Below are 13,654 nucleotides of genomic sequence, written 5' to 3'. Positions count from 1 at the left end.
ATAAATTTCAGTTAGTAGTAGTTGATTTGTCCAAGAGTCACAGTAAAAGGAGGGGCACTTGGAAAAGAGCGAGGGACTCGGGAGGATTCCAGCTGGATTACATCTCAGTGATACCGAAATCATATATTGGATTGAATGGCGTACCCAATGCAGATATAGTCTCCGATCAAATTTTTGTAATGATGAAGAGTAAACTGAAATTTAATAGAATTGTCTGCAAATGTCAGTGTAGAAGTAAGTGGGACACTGAAGTAGTGAGGAAAGACGAGACGCATTATAAGTTCTTTATGGATGCGGATACTGAGATATGGAACATCAGAATAGGCAGTACAGCTGAAGAGGACACATCTTAAATGGGCAGTCACAGACATTGGACAGACAAAAATAGGTACAAGGCCGGTAACTGCGAAGAAACCTTGGGTACTTGGTTAACAGACGAAATACTTCAAATGATCGAAGAAATAAGTAAGTTCAAGAACATTCAGGGAAAGACAAGGACTCAGCCGTATAAATCCTCTGGGAAAGAAATAAACACGAAGTGTAGGGCGGCCCAGGCAAAATGTCTACAGAAAAAATTGTAAGAATTTTAAATTTCATTAGCACATACGTGTACTATCAAGATTTCACTGACCCATAAAGTTCTTTCTATGTTAGTGACATGTCCTGATGTGTCAGGGAAGAGAAGGGAACCAGTGGGAAAATGCGGCTCTCGGAGCAGAAGAAAGGCGAATACGCTCTCTGTTTAAAAGAGTCTTACTGGAAATTAGAGTACCAGTTACCTTCACTAGTACCTTTAAAAATTTCCCAAAGATTTTGGCATGGAAACGTACTCTCGCGTTTTTATGCTGAGAGATGAGGAGGCAGCTGAACAGCGAATTTATTTTCAAAGAATATTCTTAAGAATTTATTTTATTTCCTAGCGATTCATCAAGAACATTAACACATTTAATCACACTATGTAAGCGTGGAAGTAGTTGCCAGAGAGTAACTGATGAAATCATAAGTAAATTCCTTTTTAACAAATGGTAATTTATTCACTTTAATGGTGCCTAAAGAATTTTTTAAAAGAAACAGATTTGAAATTATAATGAGAAAGCACCCTCTAAATATCAAGTTACAATTTATTCAGAGGCAGAAAGAAACAAATTTTTGACCGTATAAGATTTCGGGCTGAGAACCTGGCCGCTCCCTTTAGACACGACCGTAGTTACGACCGCTCACAACAATCTCTGAACGACTACACTGGTGCAAATCTGAAACACGCCAGATTACTTTAAACTAAAAGTTCTAACAATTCACACAAGCACACGAACTATGCACCCCGTAGGAGGGATGGAAATGGTACAAAACACAAAAATTAAAATATTAACTTTGACACCGAAAGTGCAACTTGATTTTAACTTCTAAGAAAGGTCTTACGGTGAAAGGGTTGCAACTTTATACACTAAAATGACCATTTAAATAAAAGCCCATGAAATTCAATCTTATATAAAATAATAGATGTTTGGCCAAACAAGTTAAGATGCTCTACCGTACACAGATACCGCCTCTCAAGATGATAGGCAAGATCAAAACATATTCCAGGAATTAGGCCGTTACACTGCAAGCAATAAATTCGTTAACACACCAAATTCGACAGACAGACACTAACTGCCTAACAAATGCGGACGAGAGAAAGACGAGCAGGCTGGGTACGAGAGACTGACCAAGAAAAGAGTTAGAATTTAACAAGAGTAAATCACACAACATATCACCAATCACTTAACTTCTAATAAACTGCGATTTCTCGAGAAGACCTGGCGCAGCACCCCCAAATCGCTCTCCCGAACTGTCCGCTGCCAGCCGCTTCATCGGACGCAGGAAGGCGCGCCGATCTCCCGTCTCACGGCGTCGCAGCTCGCACCGGCCAGACTGATGTGGGTTGACTCCTGTTGCTCTCGTGTCGACCGCGAAGCCACTAACCCTCGCTATACGGCGCGGTCCACTGGACTCACGTGGCGATGTCATATGCGCCGACTCTCAAGGCGGACAAGTCATCTTGTGTATCAGTGCGCGACCGACCAACCGATCGATCCAAACGCGAATGACCACTGCCTGAGCAACTCGAGCAGGCTGGTGGCCTAACACGCAGACACAGATGCAGGAACTAAGACCCGACCGTGCGACCACTCGCTGAGTTCTCTTACTGGCGGAGTCGAAAGACTCTCATTTTACCTGCTTTAACGGTTGACCCGAACGAAAGACATACTAGCACTCCGAACGACAGACAGACACTAACTGCCTAAACAATGCGGACGAGAGACAGACTAGCAAGCTGGGGACGAGAGACTGACCCAGACTGACTGACTGGTGAGCTCATAGCGCCCCCTTAAATGCACGTGAACAGGCAACCTTTCCCCTTTCGCACCAGAGGGGGACACCAAAGCTGCGTTTGCACAGCGGCGCCACCGCCAGAATCGGAGGGCGACTGCTTCACACTACGCGCTGCAGCGCGCTCTTCAAAACAGCAGTTCTTACCACGGCCCAGCAGTGGTAGTTGATAAGAGACAGAAAAGTAATAATAACTGGAAAATAGTAGACAGTGATTGTGGTACAGAATTAACGAAGGAGACTATGGCAGCATGAGAGACAGTAAGGGAAACATTGGCAGTGGAACGTAGTTGGCAGTGACAGAATATTGCCAGGAAAAGAAAAAGGCGAACGAGCAGTGCCAGTGGGCGAGGAATAAGGGGACGGATTAAGTTAGAGTCGGTGATTACCTGCGATAATCTGGAACAGAGTCTTTCATGATGATAACGAGGAACAGAGAGATAGTGACAGAGAGAAGAGACTGCAGCAATACGACAGAAGGAAGGATCCTTTGACCGTGAGACAGGAAACAGTGACTCTTAAAGAGATACAAAGGGATAATGACGGTGTATGCGGCTCAATGAATGAGAGAGAGTGGGAAAGCAGGAGTGGATCTGTACGAGCGACTTACAGCGATGGACTAGTGGGTGTGAACAAGTTCAGTTAGGGGAGCTTGTGGTGCGGAAGGAGAGCTGCATGTTAAGAAGAGCATGTTCGAAAGCCAAAATTCTTTGGAAAATATTTTAAAGGTGCCGTAAAGGTAGATTGAGGCAGCTGGTACTCCACTTTTGAAAGTCTTCGAAACAGGGGCATATTAGCCTCTTATCTACATCTATGTACATTCTCCTCAAGCTATCGCACGGTGAGTGGCGGAGGGTACCAAAACTAGAGGTTTCCTTTCCCTTTCCACTCGCAAAGCAGGAACCTGCTGCAGTCAGCTTCAAATGTATGTTCTCTAAACTTTCTCGGTAGCGTTCTTCGTAATGAATGTCGCCTTCCATCCACGGATTCCCACTTGAGCTTCTGAAGCGTATCCGTAACAAGTGTGTGCTGATCGAACTTACCGGTAACAAATCTAGCAGCTCGCCTCTGAATTTTTTTCGATGTCTCCTTCTAATCCTGCCTGGTGCGGATCCCAAACACTCAAGCATGATTCATGGATAGGTCGCACTAGTGTCCTGATGCGATCTCCTTTACAGCTCAACGACACTTTCCTAAAATTCTCCCAAAATCTGAACTCGACCATCCGTTTTCCCTACCACAATCGTCATATGCTCATTCCATTTCATATCGCTTCGCAACATTACGCCCAGGTATTTGAACGACGTAATAGTGTCAAGCAGCAGACTACGAATGCTGCATTAAAACGTTACAGATTTGTTTCTCCAACTTATCCGCACTAACATACATTTGTCTACAGTGAGAGCCGGCTGCCATTCATTTGTTCCAACAGGAGCATTCTCGAGCTCGTATCGTATAGTCAAGAACCTAGAGGGAACAATAACACCGGATGACCAAGAACTAAATGATCGCGATAGAAAGGGCCGTCTTTCGTCCCTACTGTTCAGTCTACACATCGACGAAGGAATGTCGGAATTTAAGCGTTCATGAGTGGGACATAAATTTAAGGTGAAAGGGTATCAATGATAAGATTCGCTTATGACATTGCTGTCCTCAGTGAGAAAGAAGATGAATTGCAGGATGTTGGAGGGAATGAACAGTCTAATAAGTACAAGACATGGACAGAGAGTAAACCGGGCAAAGACAAACTAAATAGGTGTAGTAGAAATGTGAATAGCGAGAAATTTAACGTCAAATTGGTGATCAGTACGTAGATAGGCTTAAGGAAATCTGCTAGCTTGGGAAAAAAAAAACTATTCGCGAGGGACAAAGCAAGGAGGACATAAAAAGCAATCTACTACCTGCAAAAAAGGCATTGCTGGGCAAGACAAGTCCACTGGTAGCAAACATACGTCTTAATTTGAGGAAAAAATGTCGAAGAGACTACGTTTGGAGCACAACAGTGTATGGTAATGTGTCAATGACAGTGGGAAACCGGAGAAAGAAAGAATCGAATCCATTAGGATGAGATGCTACAGATGAAGCCTGACAAATAAATGGATTGCTAAGGAATGAGGAGGTTGAAATGATAATTAAATGGACACCCTAACTCCAAAGAGGCGTTGATATACTTCATTGGGGACATGTTGAAAATGTGTGCCGCGACCGGGACTCGAACCCGGGATCTCCTGCTTACATGGCAGACGCTCTGTCCATCTGAGCTACCGAGGGCACAAACAACAGTGCGCCTGCAGGGACTTATCAGTTGCACGCTCCCCGTGAGCCCCACATTCGCAAGATGTCCACACCACTATATTCGTATTGCGCCTAATAGATGTTTGCCCGTCATACTCATTACTCGTGGCAGATTAATCTACGAAGTCCCGCACGAGTTCGGGCATAGCGTGTACGTTCGCACAAGAAGGTCAATGGCCTGGAAGCCATATTTTATTAATATATTAAGCGCACTACGAATGTAGTGGTGTGGACATGTTGGGAATGCGGGTCTCACGGGGAGCGTGCAAAGGATGTGTTCCTGCAGGCGCACTATCCTCTGTGCCCTCGGTGGCTCAGATGGCCAGAGTGTCTGCGATGTAAGCAGGAGATCCCAGGTTCGCGTCCCCGTCAGGGCATACATTTTCAACATGTCCCCAATGAAGTATATCACCGCCTCAGGAGCTAGAGTGTCCATTTAATTATCATTTCATTTGTAGAAAAGCTACGTGGTCATCAACGGTAACTATTCTTTCGAGTACAGATACTAGCGTCATATATAATGAGGAGGTTCTCCAAAGAATCACCGGAAAGCGGGACATATGGAAAACACTAACAAGGTAAACAGTCTCGCCGCGTCAGCCGTGCTGTGCGGACGTGTGCTGAGTTCCGTGCGCCGCGGTCTGCTGTGCTTCGGCGTGGTAAGTCGCAGTGTTCTTGCATCGTTGCAGAAAGTCTACGCCTATTGAAATTTGAAATATGAATTCGTGATGGCCCACTTGAACAGACAAGATACTTTGAAATTCTCGTTTGATCGTACTTACGCCCGACCTAAACTACACGAAATCGAAGATTGGCTGGAATACGAAGTGAAAGTTGATTCAGAGGATGTCATTGGAATGCATCTTTCGATAGTGAGCAGCGTTGTATTTGTGAAATTGAGGAATGCTAACTTATGTGACAAAATAGTTGAGTCTTGCGGAGGAATTATGAAGTTTGATCATTGCGATGGGAACGTAGGCGAAGTCACCGTAACACATGCAGGGTTTGGAATCCGAACTATCAGGATATTCGAACTACCATTCGAACTACCGGCGGAACAAATAAACGCAGCGATAGCGCCGTACGGTAAAGTTCTCAGCAATGTTGCCGAACGGTGGTCCAACGCACGCAAATTCCAAGTTCTCAACGGAGTGAGACAATTAAAGGTCGATTTGCACAAGCATGTACCGTCATACATCAGCGTATGTGGATACCGAGGTATCGTTATATACGACGGCCAGCCGAGGACGTGCGCGGCGTGCAACTCTCCCGGCCACGTCCGCGCTGAGTGTTTACAGCGGCGAGTGGCGCAGCTGCCGGCTGGCGAGGCGCCGCGACCGCCGGCTACGACTGCGCTGCCAGCGACTTACGCCACGGCTGCCCGCGGCCAATTCCTGACCCCAAGCCCTCATGTGAACACGGAGAACCATCCACCCCGAGAAGAAGCCCCGACTGCCACTACTGACACAGCAGAAGCTAGACCACCCGAACCTACGGAAATCGTGACAGCTGTAACGGTTTCAACACAACCGACACCGAAAGATATTGGGAGCCACAGCAAATTCTCCGAATCCTCCGCCGTTGAGAATGACATGTAAAAACCATCCCGGAATGAGCAATCTCATAGTGAACCGGTTTCTCTATTGACACTATCATCCACCAAGAGCACGGTCGACAATTTGGCTCGAAACACCACCCGCTTAGAAGATGTGAAGCATGCTGAGGAAGACAACATCAGACAGCAGCCGGTGAAACCTAAACGGCAAACACGCAAACAGAGCCCTGAAGAGAATCAAGAACTGGAAAAAAAACTCTCCCGTACCAAAAAAATTCTTAAAACAGATCGAAGCGGAAAGCAAGGCGTGGCAGACATCGGAAAACCAGACATCCCCAACCCGAATGAGGACGTACAGATGAACATCGCCCCTCCAATTGAAAAACCAATGGACACTGTTGACCGCTGTGGGCCTGATACGGGGACAGCATGGTCTGACGACACTGAATGCGCTTAGTTGGACTACCGAATGAAGCAGGCGTATAAAATCGCTACGCTCAATGTAAACAGAATAGTTTCGGAAGTAAAGTTACAATCTGTGAAGGACTACTTATATGCCGCCGACATTGACATAGCGATGTTACAAGAGGTAGTTACGACCAAAGTAGTGGATGTGTACGGATATGAGGCGAACTTAAACATAGGCAATGAATGTGGAACGGGAATATTGTTCAAACACGGCATACCATGTACAGCAAAAGCAATTCTTGAATCTGGACGAGGCATCACTGCACAAATTTATGATCTGTTTCTTGTTAATATATATGCTCCCTCTGGATCCAGCGGAAAATGAGCAAGGGGAAACCTGTTCCGGGGCGAAATTGTCCCATTAATAACGTATCCTCGACTGCACATAATTTTGGGTGGAGATTTTAACTGCGTATTGCGTCCAGAAGATCAAGTCCCGAACTTCAACTTTTGTGAGGAGCTGTTGATGTTAACTAACGGACTAGACATGATAGATGCTTGGTGCCATCTTCTCCCGCACACCCGAGGATACACGTACGTATCCAGTACTTCGGCAAGCAGACTAGACAGGCTGTATGTAACGAAAGGTTTTATCCATAATGTAACTGACTGCGAAATTTGGCCTCTTAACTTCTCGGATCACTGCGCATTTCATATAACAGCGCTGCACACTAAACAAAAAACATTCCTGGGAAGGGGCGTATGGCAGCTAAACGTGTCTCTTTTGGAGGATGCAGTACTGAAACAGGAGATCCATGATACATGGCAGCGTTGTCTACGGACGCAATCCAGATATACAACACGCATCATGTGGTGGCTACAGTCTGCGAAACCACAGATAAAAAAATGCATCGCACGATATGGTCGCATGAAAGCGTACTGGCAAAAACGCACCTTGGAGTATCACTTTCTTTGCCTCCGTGAACTATATGATGATCCCATGGGAATAGTAGCAAACAGCTCTCGAATAAAACGCACTAAAGCAAGAATAACGGCGCTGGTACGACAATCACTGGAGGGGAAAAAAGTTCGATCACGTCCTCCGATTGAACTGACGCAGGAGAATACGTCCGTATATCACATGATACGGGAAGCCAAGCGAGGTAAACAAAAGTTAATCCACACTCTCAGTGATGAACAGGGGAACGAATACGATCAACAAGTCACCGTGAAAAACTACGTGGTGCTACATTATACAGATTTTTACGCCGCGTCGGCGACTGATGCGACTGCAAGTGAGCCGCTTTTATCCAACATTCAATCCACGGTCCATCCGACTGACAACGCCGACCTTGTAGCCCACATCACAGAGGAAGAAGTATGTGCCGTAATCAAAGATTCGCCCACAAAGAAATCTGCTGGTTCAGATGGCCTACCCATAGAATTTTATGCTTGTTTTTGGCACATCATAGGACCGGAATTCACCAAAATATGCAATGAATTATTAGGAGACGTGCAGATGCCATCTCAGTTTACCGAAGGACTGATTGTCCTGATTCCCAAAAAACCACGTAGCACTACGCTGAAGGATTTTCGACCACTAACACTGATCAATTCCGACTATAAATCTTCACCCGACTCATCAATTGTAGACTGAAGACGGTACTGCCGAAAGTACTTGGCCCTTATCAAATGAGTGCTGTCCCAGGGCGATCAATGTCGAATGCATTATGTGAGTATAGGGACATAATAGATTTGTCGTGGATATGTAAGTGCAATGTTGGTCTCATGTTTTTAGACTTCGATAAGGCTTTTGACCGCATCAGCCACCACTTTCTACTAACTGTAATGCAACGGATGGGATTCAGTGCTCATTTTATTCAGATCATACGCAAATGTATAGTCGGAACTTCCTCTCGAATCAAAATTAATGGACAGCTAAGTTCACCAGTCCCGATCAAGCAATCAGTGAGACAAGGCTGCCCCCTTTCTATGGCACTATACGCAATCGCCGTAGAACCGTTACTGTTAACCCTGCATCACAGGTTACAAGGTCTACAGGTGTTGGGTACAAAAACCGTGTGTCACGCTTATGCTGATGACATCAGTGTAGTAGTTAACACGCACTCAGAAATGGAAGTCGTTCAACAAATAATCCACGCTTACACCACTTCTTCCGGAGCCAAACTCAATGAACACAAATCGAAAATGTTACCTGTCGGACCCCATATGGAGACATTTCAAAGAACATGGCTACAAAGGACAGAGAAGACGAACCACTTAGGTATGATTCTAATGGCAAACCCAAGAGAGATGACGGTAGCCAACTGGGACCATAAACTAAATACATTCAGGGCTACTCTCCGTGAACACAAAACTAGAACGCTCAATCGGATACAGAGAGCTCTCTTGATTAACAGCTATGCGCTAAGCAAAATATATCACATCGCAGCAGTGTTACCATTCCCCCTGATACAGCGCAAAAGCTTTTAGCTGCAGCGTATTGGTTCATATGGAGCGGAAACATCTTTAAAGTCACCATGCCAACCATTGTGTTAACCCGCGCCGCTGGAGGTTTGGGCGTCAAAGACATCAAGAAACAATGCATTGCCATATATATGGACCGAATCCGCAAAATACTGGAGACACCCCACCGACAATTACGAAAACGTTATTCAACAGTTTAGCCCCAATGAGCAAAAAGGCCCCAGTCGATGTTGGTCGCATCAGCGCTCAACTCGATCACGTCCGGACTTACTACCTGGAAATGAGCTATATTCAAGATACTTCACAGCTGCTTAACACCAGATGGACTTATTACCACCTCACGAGACACCATAGGCAAAACCCAATGGAAGCGAAATATCCAGCGGTCAACTGGAGTAACGTCTGGAAAAACATTAACAATCCCATCCTCCACTCCAAAGTAGTGTCCACATGGTATGGCATAGTAAACGAGAAGGTCCCCACAGGTGAAAAGCTGCACAATATCAAAATGAAGCACAGTCCGTACTGCGATCATTGCCATACTGTAGATACCTTGGCACACATTCTCATTTGCCGAGACCAATACCACATATGGAACTGGACTAGGAAAAAACTCGCAATAATTACTAGAACTACAGACTCTGCTATAACACTTAAAGATGTACTTCAACCAGAATTGCATTTCTTTCCTGCAACAAAGCACAATAGCTACACTTGGATCATCGGCCAGTTTGCATATTTTGCAGTTACGAATACGCATATGAGTATAGACGAGTACATACAGTATATAATGGACGAGCACCACAACCTTAAAACGAGTCGAAAATACAAAGTTTTGTTTCAAAATTTCTTACTTCATACTTTGCCATAATGAAGCGGCAATTTTGGTTGATGCACAACACTACAGCGAGTCGATACTAATTTTGCTTCATTATAATTAAGTTGGCATTTATTTATTTATTCATTTTTGTAGTATGGCAATCAAAGTGTCTCAGGAAAACTAATTATGCCAGAAACTGTAACATAAACGAAATCAGAAGTGCTTGCTTGATTTCGTGTTCTTCTGTTTTACGGGTACTGGACAGTTTGTCACGGAAAGACGATTTATTCAGTTTCTTTATATATATTTAAAAACAAAAAAAAAAGAGTAGGTTAAGATAGGGTGAAAGTGGCGGTGGCAACAGATTTTTTTTTTAATATGTTAGATAGGATTTTGTGGGTGATAAGGTGTATAGGAGCCAACGCCTGAAGTGGAAGAGGTCAGGGGAAAAAAAAAAAAAAAAAAAAGTTGGTAGAGCACTTGCCCGCGAAAGGCAATGGTCAAAAAAAAAAAAAAAAAAAAAAGAGGCCCATTAGCTCAGTTGGTTAAAAAAAACAAGGAAAGGGATAGGACTTTAACACACCAGGGAGTAACCACCATGGTACTAGAGAGTGCTGTAGAGGGTAAAAGTTGAAGGGGTAGCAGAGATTTGAGTACATCCAACAAATGACTGAGGTCGTAGGATGCAAGTGGTACTCTGTAATGAAGGTATTAGCGCAGAAGAAGGATTCATGGCGGGACGCATCAAACCAGTCAGAAGACTGATGTCTTTAGGGCATTGTTATGAGACTGAGTTGTCACTCTGCAATCGAATCTATACTGATTTGAAACTTTGGTTGTATATTAAAACTTAATGCTGGAGCGGGAATCCTACCTCGGCCGTTTGCCTTTCGCTTTCGAGGATATTCTTTCGGCCTTTATAATTTCGCCCTGAAGTCGGAGATTAATTCCCTCAAGTGGATGGGGTGAACGAAATGAGGTCGAAAGCAGCCTTCATCCGACACTAACGGTCGATTATAGGTCAAGGGTGTAGAGTGCGAAATGGGAAGAGCGACCAGTTGACGGTGGGATGATGGAGACCTCGGGTGGGGCTGTCTGGTTCCGGAAGTGAGAGATACGGGAGCGGGCAGGGTGTTGGGTGCTGGCCGAGGGTGGCAGCGGGAGGCAGCTGCGGGGAGACGAGGCGAGGGCGATCGGCAGCAGCCCAGAGCGAAGACGGCCTGCGCCCCGGATTGGAATGTAAATTAGGCTGTTGAATATATATTGGGTGGTGGGCGGCGTGTCATAGACAGGCAACAAGCACAAGCCCCTCGGGGGTAATATCGGTAGCCTCGGAGGAGGCGGAAGCTCCAAGCCTCGGAGGCTGCACAGCCTCGGCATGGTGGGTCGTCGGGCGCCCCAAACCCGCTGCTATCACGCCCAGGCTCGTCCGCAATTAAACTTGGGACGGCCAGATCTGCGTCACATAGATACTGTCAGATGACAAAGGTATTATCTATTGAGAGAACTCGTCGCTGGTATTCAGTTTGGTTGTATGAGGTAGCTTCTCCAGTGCTCCGTCCAGGTGTTCGTCAAGGTTACAGTGTACCAACCAACTAGGAGGAACGTATGTTAAGATGAGAGCCTACTGACTAGAGTTCACCACAGGGCCCCAGTTCATGTTGAACGATGTAGAGCTTTCTGCAGAGCGAACTGCGTACCGATCATAGTATGTACGAGGCGCTCTCTTCCTCCGCTACAAAAGTGCCTAGGATGGACTTTTTCTTTGTAGTCAGTGTTCTGTTTTGATGCGGCTGTCCACAACTTTCTCTCGCGTGCCAAACTCTTCATCTCAGAACGGTACTTACTGTCGATATCATCTACTACTAGTTGGCTACATTTCATTCTCTGACTCTCCGTACAGTACTGTATGGCTTACTCTACTGCCGTGAATTTGGTTTGATGATGTCCTTCCTTCGTGTCGATATCTCTCGTCACTGTTTTCCTCATACACTCCTGGAAATGGAAAAAAGAACACATTGACACCGGTGTGTCAGACCCACCATACTTGCTCCGGACACTGCGAGAGGGCTGTACAAGCAATGATCACACGCACGGCACAGCGGACACACCAGGAACCGCGGTGTTGGCCCTCGAATGGCGCTAGCTGCGCAGCATTTGTGCACCGCCGCCGTCAGTGTCAGCCAGTTTGCCGTGGCATACGGAGCTCCATCGCAGTCTTTAACACTGGTAGCATGCCGCGACGGCGTGGACGTGAACCGTATGTGCAGTTGACGGACTTTGAGCGAGGGCGTATAGTGGGCATGCGGGAGGCCGGGTGGACGTACCGCCGAATTGCTCAACACGTGGGGCGTGAGGTCTCCACAGTACATCGATGTTGTCGCCAGTGGTCGGCGGAAGGTGCACGTGCCCGTCGACCTGGGACCGGACCGCAGCGACGCACGGATGCACGCCAAGACCGTAGGATCCTACGCAGTGCCGTAGGGGACCGCACCGCCACTTCCCAGCAAATTAGGGACACTGTTGCTCCTGGGGTATCGGCGAGGACCATTCGCAACCGTCTCCATGAAGCTGGGCTACGGTCCCGCACACCTTTAGGCCGTCTTCCGCTCACGCCCCAACATCGTGCAGCCCGCCTCCAGTGGTGTCGCGACAGGCGTGAATGGAGGGACGAATGGAGACGTGTCGTCTTCAGCGATGAGAGTCGCTTCTGCCTTGGTGCCAATGATGGTCGTATGCGTGTTTGGCGCCGTGCAGGTGAGCGCCACAATCAGGACTGCATACGACCGAGGCACACAGGGCCAACACCCGGCATCATGGTGTGGGGAGCGATCTCCTACACTGGCCGTACACCACTGGTGATCGTCGAGGGGACACTGAATAGTGCACGGTACATCCAAACCGTCATCGAACCCATCGTTCTACCATTCCTAGACCGGCAAGGGAACTTGCTGTTCCAACAGGACAATGCACGTCCGCATGTATCCCGTGCCACCCAACGTGCTCTAGAAGGTGTAAGTCAACTACCCTGGCCAGCAAGATCTCCGGATCTGTCCCCCATTGAGCATGTTTGGGACTGGATGAAGCGTCGTCTCACGCGGTCTGCACGTCCAGCACGAACGCTGGTCCAGCTGAGGCGCCAGGTGGAAATGGCATGGCAAGCCGTTCCACAGGACTACATCCAGCATCTCTACGATCGTCTCCATGGGAGAATAGCAGCCTGCATTGCTGCGAAAGGTGGATATACACTGTACTAGTGCCGACATTGTGCATGCTCTGTTGCGTGTGTCTATGTGCCTGTGGTTCTGTCAGTGTGATCATGTGATGTATCTGACCCTAGGAATGTGTCAATAAAGTTTCCCCTTCCTGGGACAATGAATTCACGGTGTTCATATTTCAATTTCCAGGAGTGTATTTCTGACGCATGGAAATTTGTGGAGTGGGATTCGTCCTGGGGATTGTGCAGACTTGCACTCAGCTTTATTAACGAAACTTTCTGGCAGATGAAAACAGTGTGTCCGACCGAGACTCGAACTCTGGATCTTTTCCTTTCGCTGGCAAGTGCTCTACCACCTGAGCTACCCAAGCACGACTCACGCCTCGTCCTCACAGCTTCAATTCTGCCAGTACCTCGTCTCCTACCTTCCAGACTTCACAGAATCTCTCCTGCGAACCTTGCAGAACTAACACTCCTGGAAGAAAGGATATTGCGAAGACAT

General features: G+C 46.7%; 1 non-coding gene across 1 annotated transcript; it reads right to left on the bottom strand.

Moving 5' to 3' along the window:
* Window positions 1-4,567: 4,567 nt before the first annotated feature.
* Window positions 4,568-4,642, bottom strand: Trnat-ugu (transfer RNA threonine (anticodon UGU)). The gene has a single exon. It is a non-coding gene; the product is annotated as a tRNA-Thr (tRNA).
* Between the last annotated feature and the right edge of the window lie 9,012 nt (window positions 4,643-13,654).

This window comes from Schistocerca cancellata, chromosome 8 (genome assembly GCF_023864275.1).
Source record: "Schistocerca cancellata isolate TAMUIC-IGC-003103 chromosome 8, iqSchCanc2.1, whole genome shotgun sequence".
Classification (NCBI taxonomy): domain Eukaryota; kingdom Metazoa; phylum Arthropoda; class Insecta; order Orthoptera; family Acrididae; genus Schistocerca; species Schistocerca cancellata.
This window is presented reverse-complemented; position numbering and strand designations above follow the sequence as displayed.